Source organism: Delphinapterus leucas, chromosome 6 (assembly GCF_059928025.1).
Source record: "Delphinapterus leucas isolate spDelLeu-1000000601 "Yukka" chromosome 6, BTC_Dleu_Yukka2, whole genome shotgun sequence".
In the NCBI taxonomy this organism is placed as follows: domain Eukaryota; kingdom Metazoa; phylum Chordata; class Mammalia; order Artiodactyla; family Monodontidae; genus Delphinapterus; species Delphinapterus leucas.
Genome location: NC_143134.1, coordinates 17,030,578 through 17,039,174, shown reverse-complemented (window position 1 = coordinate 17,039,174; position 8,597 = coordinate 17,030,578). Strand labels below are relative to the sequence as shown.

The following is an 8,597-nucleotide window of genomic DNA, read 5'->3' as shown; positions in this document are numbered from 1 at the left end:
TTTTCCTTCTGTTCAGATTTTAAAAAGGAACGCACCGCCTCCACCCCCTCGGGTGCATGTAGGTTACTGCACCTCTCCCCTCCTCGGCATCTCCTGGATCTCTGCCTGAAACTGCGATTACAGCCGCCAGGAGGAAGTGAGTTTCTCCGGAGAGCCCTGGCCATACTTTCAGCTCTGATGGAGCTTGTGGTGAATGGTCCAGGAGTTTGGTGCTTCTTCCCCCTGTATCTCAATGACTTCCTTCGGCTTGTCAGGTGCCCACAGCGCTACAGCAAAGAGGGACAAACACCTCCCTCCTCCCTTCCTACTGGCTGCCCTCCCCCCACCCCCCAACCGACAGCAGAACCCAATATATCTGCAGTCCCAGCCCTGACACAGTCTGCCGGTCTTCTGGATGCCAGATTATTTGTTTAAAGGGTAAACCAAAAGCTAAGACCAGAGCAAAAACACAGCCACGAAGAAAGGTGTCGCCCCGCATACAATGCACCCCGAGCCCAGAGAAAAATCTGCACACGGAAGCACTCCGCAATGCGCTCACAGCAACTGCCTCCCCGCTCCACACTCCCCCCACCCCCAATCTGGGCTTGCACAGATCTGTGTTTCTGTTACAGAATCAGCTTCTGTTTCTCTCTGAGTCTGTTTGCATCTCTAAGCCCCTGTCTGTCACAAGCCACACGCCTCCCCAGCCCAAAGGCTCCGGTTGGGGCAGCCCAGCCAGCGAGAGCCCGCGACCCCTCCCGCCTGAAGCCGCAGCGCTGAGCTCTGCGGAGGGCAACTCGGCTCTGTGGCTCCTTCCTCGGAGGGCCCTCCCGGACCGACGGTGCACAGCCAGCCCCATTCTTGGCATTCACCGCGTGCCTTAATTGTATGGACATTTAAATCAAGGTCCGCTGTGAACACGGAGAGAGAGGCCTTTCTCCTGAGGAAGGAAAGGAGGAAGGAAAGGTGGAAGAAAGGAAGGGGGATGGGGAGAAGATGGAATGAGAAAACAAGGAAAAACAAGTAAAAAGCGGCGCGTGTGCGTGCGCACTGACAGCGGGGACAGGCTTGGGGGTGGGGGAGCGCAGGGAGAAAAGGACCACAGCATCCTCCCTACCGCAGCTCTCCCGATCACACAGACAATGAGATAACAGCGACGTCTTCCAAAGGCTCTTTGTTCTCCCCCATCCTTTCGGATCCAGGCTTTTTCCTGCAAAGCGGAGGGGGTGGTGGGTTGCGGGATGTGGGTGGAAGTGGGAAACGGAGGGGTGCCTCCCCCGTGTTAATTACCCCGACTCCCCTGGCCCCTTCCGCCAGCCTTGCCTCCCCTGCAAGCCCAGACAATGAAAAAAACAAAACAAAACAAAACAAAAAACACCACCAACCCCACCTCGCCCCAGCGCAGCAGATCCTACCCACCGACCTCACCCTCAGCTTTGCCCAGGAAACTGAGGGGGGCCAGGAGGGGGAAGACGAGGGCAAGGAACGAGCAGGGCAGCAGGAGCTCTGCAGCGGCTGCCAGGGCAGGGCAGGGCGCGCGGCCGCAGCCTTTACCTCGCTCGCCGAGTCCAGGAGCAGCCGGGCCGGGCGTGCCGCAGGGGCTAGCTGCCGGGGTCCGGGGCCAGGATCTGGGGAATCAGCCTTCCGGAACTCGGCTGCTGCAGTCCTCTCGCTCAGGTCCCAAGTGGTGGAGGGGAAAAAGAAAAAGGGGGGGGAGGATAAAAACACCCATAAGACCGAGGCCCATCTGGCCCCTCATCAGCTTTGTCAAGTCTTGCATACGCTAAAATGCTAATGACCTAGATAGCTCATGCAAAATGCAGCAGGGAGGGAGGGAGCGAGGGAGGTAGGAGGGAGGAAGAGAGTGAAGGGGGGGCATAGAGAGGGAGGAGGAGACGGAGGGGAGGGGGAGGGAGGGAGGGAGGGGGAGAGACGGAGGGAAGGGGGGGAGAGAGAGAGAGAGAATATCTATGTCTTCGAAACACCCCTACCACTCTCCCCACCCCACCCCAAACTGTCAGCGGGATTTACCAGGTGAAGGGTGGGCACAGATTTAAAAGTCACTCTTGCCTAATGTGCTGGATCCCTGGGTTTCTCCCCCACCCCCGGAAAAATAGGGGGAGAGGGCCAGAGAATGAGAGTCCCCAAAACCAAAGGGATAATAAGACATTATTTTCAGCCCCTTCCCTCCATGCCCTCCTCTACCTCTCCACTCTGTTTACACACAAATCCAGACGCCTCCTTAAGTGTGTACATGGACATATCAATTTTTCATCAATTTCTCAGAGCTCCCATCAACAGACATCAGTATGCTCAGCCCCAGCAAAACCCATCCTGTGAACCCAAAGGGGTGTTAAAACAGACCCTTGCTTTTCACCCTCCTCCAGCTGGCCCATCACCACTCACGTCCCCCTCCCGCCACTATTCCCTTAGCCCTCCAGGCATCATCTCCAGCTTCTACTCTTTTCTAAGCCTTCTGCTCCCCAGTCTCCTCTCCAACACCCGGATCTCCAGAGGGTGAGGCAGGTAGCAGGAAAGCCAAGTTGAGTCTACCTGATCTCCCACAATTCTGCTCCCATTCCCAGAAAACAGACAAACAAGCAAGCGCAACTCCTCCCCAACAATGACACAGTCCAAGCACACCAAAAGGATAAATAAAATTCAATTCGAATACCCTCAGAGGTCCGCACGCCGGGCGGGCCCCCTACCGCACGGGAGATCACTCGTATTCCCGAGCCAACGCTCCCGCGCATCCCTTCTGGCGAAACCCAAAGTGCTTTGTCCGGGGGGTGGTCTATTCAGGGTCTTCTTCTCTCTGTTCTTCTTTTTAAGAGACTGGTCGCAGTCCGCAGCGTTCCAAAGAAAGGCAGTAGATCTACTGGAATAAAAGGGATCAAGATAATGTACAGGCAGAAGAATGAGGGAGGGATACGGAGAGGCAAAGGAAGTCCGCATCTAGGGAGCGGCCGCCGGGGCCCAGCCCGAGTGGCTGCCTTCGCTGGGGAAGGGGCGGGCGGAGAGAAGGCGCTGGTGGTCGCTCCCCTTGGCAGGAGGAAATGATAACCATGATAAGAAGCGTCATGGTGATGATCATGAGCATGATAAAAAAAATTCAGAATCTCCCTTCGGTGAGCCAGAGCATGCGTGCAGGAGGGACTGCACTGCTGGCGGCGGCGGCGGCCGGGGGGAAGGAGCGGAGAGCAGAGCAGGAGGCAAAGGTTGCAGCGGCAGCACCCTCAGATGAATAATAATAACGCGCAGCGCAAGTTGCGGTTTAGCCTGGAAATCCAGCCCTCCGCGTGAACTCACGTCGAGGGCGGATTGCAGGGGATGGGGAAGAAGGGGCGGGGGGACGGAGGAGGAGGGAGGGGCAGCAGGGGAGAGAGGAAGGCAGAGAGGGACAGAGAGAATTTGGAGCCTTTTAATTTATCTTACCAAGCCCCAATCTCGCTCGCCATCCTCTTCGGGTGAGGTCCTTTTGAAAAATTATTTTTCCTTTAACGGATTATTCAGCTAAAAGAAGCCACATCTGCTGACTGTACCGAAAACAAGAGGATTAGAAACCGGTCCACAGAGCCGGGCCCGCAGCCCCCCGCCCCCTCTCTGCACCAGCACACGTCATTCTCACTGCCCCCGGGTACCTCCCTCTCCTGCTTGCTTGGGGAGAGCTGCGCCAAGGAAAATGCGGATTTGGGGAAAGTGACAAGTGGGAGCGCTCGGAAGGGCGGGAAAACCAAGGCGGGAGGTGGCGATTCGCACCCGCACATTCACACGCGCTTCCGTTTATCCGTTTCTATCCTGGGAGAAGGGGGCGCTTTCACCGTGCCCACACGCGCGGCACCTGCAGTGGTCAGTGCCCTCCCTCCTTGACGTAACCCGCACCGGTCCCGGGACGACTCCGATCAGCGGCCTGGGCCAGCAAACCCACACCTGGTCCTCCGCCCCGCTACCCTTCCTCCGCTTCCTACCCAGAGGGTGGTGCACCCCCTGTCTCTCCTGCTTTGGCAAATGGAGTGGGGGGGTGCTTAGGGCACCGCACGCCTTCTGCTTCTAACCCCAGGCCGGAGGCGCGGGACGAGTGTTTCCGCGGGACGCGGCTCGGGCGAGGCCCGGGGCGGGGTGGCTGGGGGGCTGCGGCGGAGGCGGTTGACATCACTGCGGAGAGCGCGCGGCTCTCCCGCCGCTGCGGCGACCGGAGGGCCTTTGCGCCTCGCCCCCCCTCCTCTTTCCCCGAGCCGGAGCCTCTGCGTCAGGGCAGGACGGCGGCGGGGCGCGGGGGGAGAGGGGTTGTCGTGAGCCAGGGGGTGCGGGGAGGTAGTCCCATCCCCCGCCCCCCTGCAGTCAAGGTGAACGTGAAGGAGAGCGGGCGCGCGTGCCCGCGCCTCTGGGTACGTGCGCGCGCCCCTCCTGGCTCCCGGCCTCGCTGCCCGCGGCGCCCTCCCGCCCGCCCGCGCCGCGCCGCGCCGCGCCGCGCCGCCGGGGCCAGATGGACGCCCGAGATTAGAGCGCACACAAGTGCGTCTCCACGTCCGGCCGCCACCCGTCCCGCGAACGTTTAGACTCACTTCGGGAGGCGCCTTTTGTTGTGCTGGTGTGTGCCCCGTGTGGAGTGTTTTTCCGGGAGCGCGGGGTTAGCTTGGCCTTAAGGAAGGACTCAGAATGAATAATCTGCCCATTAGATCAAAACCCCCAGACACTCCCCGACCCGACCCCCCAACACAAACCCAGCGCCAGCAAGGAGAAATCTTCGGTCTTTCCCGGGAGCCGGTTCAGCAGCCGCGGGAGTCAACCCTCACCCCGGCGATGTCCGCACACGCAGGGCCCATCTGCTTCCCCTACTCAGGCTTTTCTTCTTTGATGACTTAAAGAAAAAAGAAAGAAAGAAATAGAGAAAGAAAAGAGAAAGAAAAATCTAAGCGTTCCTTAGGCAGCGCTGGATTCAGAGCAACGAGCGATGGGTAGAAAGAACAAGCCCCTGACAGCTACAAGCAGCTCCGCAAATCAGATGGCCCGCGCGCGGCGGCCGGGAGCCGTCCTGCGGGGTCATCGCAGATGCGCGCCCACCGTGCGGGAACCGGCCCAAGGAACGGTGACCCTGGGCTCGGCCCTGCTCGCTCCCAGGCCATTTCGGTTCTTGTTAATTATTGGGTGTTTGCCTCATTAAAAGAAGAATAGCAATCACACAACCTCTTAGCACTGGGTTTTTGCTTCCAACAATGTACCACGAGAAGCTTAAAAATAAGCAGTTTTTGTAAATTCCGAGAAGCGGAAAGCTTCGCTTTAGATTGAGAGAGAGACAGACAGGGAGAGATAGAGGAGAGGAAAAGAATATAAAACATCCCTGCAGTAGATTTTTAATTTCTGACGACTGTAGTTTGTCTTTCCAAGATCCCCGGAAAGGGATCTCTTTCCGGGGGAAACTTACCATTCTGATAAGGTTGCTCGCAAACTACAATACTTTTCTGGTGGAAAAACTATATTGGCGGTCGCTTGGCTCAAGACTGCCACCATTTTGATAAGGGTTTTAGATTCAGGACTATGTGTTTCCTATTCGCTAAGGACTCCTTAAGCAAGCAGTCCCTGAACACCTTCTACGTGGAGGCATGGGGCTGCGACTGGAGCTCTAGGTTGCTTGACTGAAGGGCAGCAGGACACTGGTTTTTCCTTGGTTTTTCTTAAAGGCCTGGTTTTGTTTTACTTGAGGACGGTTTCAGTGCGGTCCTCCTGCGCCACCGCTGCAATGCAGGATATCTGCTCTCTCATCTTGCGGCATGGGGGGAGGGGAGCAGAGAGAAGGTTTTGTAACAGGCTCTGCAGGCCTGAGTAGGAACGCCTTAAATGATGAGCCCCGGGTTTAAACAGAAAAGAAAAGAAAAGGAGAGAAAAGAAAAAAAACCAGCTGATGTTGAATTAATCGTTAGAGCATACCCCTGGGGTTTTCTCCAACGAGGGGGTCACGAGTCCTTTCCCCTCCCCCAGTCACAGATTTCATATCTGTTTTTAAACAGTCTGATCAGATGCTGGGACATTTGTGATGGCTTCTTAAAACCTAAACCCTTGGGCTTAAGAGCTGTCTATACTCCTGAACAAACTCACCCCAAATACTAACACGTTAAGAAATTACATTGTAAAACCTCCCCAAATCCGATTGACTGGGCTGCTTGGGGCCCATATGGCTGGACAGCTGTGCTGCTCCACGTGAAAAGACACCACTGCCCCTCGGATGGTATAAAGCAGGGGTTCCCCAGAGAGCTCAGACATGACCTAAGTATTAGCTTAGCCTGGGGTGAAGACTGAGTTAAATCTCTCTCTTCTTGGAGGTTAAAATAAAGACAACAACAAAAATCACAAGAGGTGCTCTTTTGAATTCACTGTAAATTGCATGCCTCCCGCTGGTCCCACCAAAGGAAGGGAAGAAGACCAGAGAAACAAACCCTCTCCAGCTTACCACAAGCATGACGTTAGGCAAACTGAAGACACGGGAGACTGGAAAGAAATATATTATTTGCCAAGCGTACCATGTGTTGGTGACATTTGTGGTTCCCTGTTCAGAGAAGCAGGGTTCTGACCTCAGCCGATACCTCAGTGTTAGCCATAAAGAACAGTCATCAGAGCGCAATTTCCATGGTGAGAAGATGAAACCGTGCTTTAAAAAGGAAAGCCCATTATGAAATGCAGCCGGATTTAATTTTTAATATGATGGCGGATCCTCTAACGCGTTCTTTGCTGGTGTTTGCATTCAGGAGGAATGATTCATCCTGTGGCAGAAGTCAAAATAACACTCTGCAGTACTTTGAAATGGGCTCCTCGCTTTTAAAGGTGTCCTGAAATAGAATATTCTATAACCTTCAAGTTGTGGCTGGAGAAACTGAATACAAAATTCGGTCCCTACTGAAGTGTTCAGGCTAGATAAGAAACAGGCCTGTTCTTACTTCTCTGTGTGTGCATTCACATGCTGCGTCCTCCAGACTCCTACTTCTCTTCAGGCCTTAAATATTTTAAAATAAGGAAGAGGGAAAAAAAAACAAAAAACAAAAAACCCCTCACAAATCAACCTGGAGAGTGAAATGGGGGGAAAAAACATACTGGTTAGAGGATTAGATTCATAAGCTCTGAGTCCAAAGTCAGTTAACATTGTTTTGGAGAAATTATTTCAATAGTGAAACTACATCCTTTGAAAGCTTTACATAGATTTAGCAGATACTGAAGTGTTCCTTTACTGTCACTTCACATCTTTGGCAATAGCGACAGAGAGTTCTGCAGTGACTGTGGCTTTAAAAAAATAAAGCAATTTTGGAGACATTATTTGAATGGCATAACCAATGAGGGAACCCTGGAGATCATTTGGTTTCCTTCTTACTCGAATAGAAGAGGAAAACAAGGCCTAGAGAGAAGGAAAAATTGCTTCTACATATCATGTGGACGGTTTGTAGCAAATTCAGTGGTAAAGTTAAGAACAAAACCCATTCATTTTTTTGCCTGTATGTTTTTCTCGTATCATATTTGAACTTTAGGTTTTCTTATGATTTTGAAAGTAAAAGCCCATCTACCCTAGCAAGTCCATTTAGTGTGTAGCTTGGATTTAATTTTGAAATGCAAGTTTTTCTATTTAGATTTCTCTAGCTTTAGGGATATTTCAGAACAAATTTAGGAAAATACACACTGCCAACCTCTTGTGGTGGCTCCGGAAGGATAGAACAAAAGCTACACAAAAGTTTCTGCGCCTTTGGTAGAGTGAATTAAGTGCTACAACATGCCTAGAAGATAATCACATGAAAGGCGGAGCTGGAGGTTTTGAGGAAGGACCCCCAGGACAGAGGTCTGGTAAACAGCATCCTTACATAATCATTTTGGGGATGAGGCACGTGGCAGGAGTCTCTGACACAGATCCAGTTTATCAGGTGGCAGTTACAAAGTCAATTTGTTTTGTTTCTGCATTAGTTAATAAATTATTCATATTGTCCAAAAAAGGAATCTTGGGGAAAAAAGAAACCCCAAAAGTAAAATAAACTGTGGCATGATGAAGATGACTCTTATGACCTTGGGCAAGTTAGTCACTCTATCGTACAGGACATGAAACCTCTTCTTCAACAGGAGACGCTTGGAGTAGTTGATTTCTAAAGTCCCTTTCAACACAAAGAGTGTATGATTCTGTTGTTTAAAAAAAAGAAAATCCACATGTTCCTGAGTCTGGAAGATACTGTTTTCCTTCTAAGATCTACCTGGCAAATACTGTTCAGGGCCTGAAAAGTTGAACACAGAAAGCTTCAAGAAGTGTTGTGTGTGTGTTTCAATGACATTCACCTGAAAGTACAACCCTCTTTATTCTTGATGACTCCCTGGGTCAGGAGGTCCCTGTATCAGGTGAAAGCATTTTTCTATCGCACTTAGAATCCCTCAGCACAGTGGAACTGTCTGCCCCTTGTGCCTTCACAGAAGCAGATCCACGCTGAGCCCTGTAGCAGATTTAAAAGCCCTCCCCTTTAGCTCCATCCTGACCTAGATTGTAGGAAGAAGACTAATGATTCATTTGCAATGCTTATGATGGGCATCTACGGCAGGGTCCTCCCTCCCCCTTGTTCAGAAAGAAACCCCTGTTACCCTTATCGTCTGATATT

At 52.5% G+C, this 8,597-nt stretch overlaps 1 pseudogene; it reads right to left on the bottom strand.

Moving 5' to 3' along the window:
- Positions 1-663: 663 nt before the first annotated feature.
- Positions 664-3,006, bottom strand: LOC111185381 (uncharacterized; annotated as a pseudogene).
- Between the last annotated feature and the right edge of the window lie 5,591 nt (positions 3,007-8,597).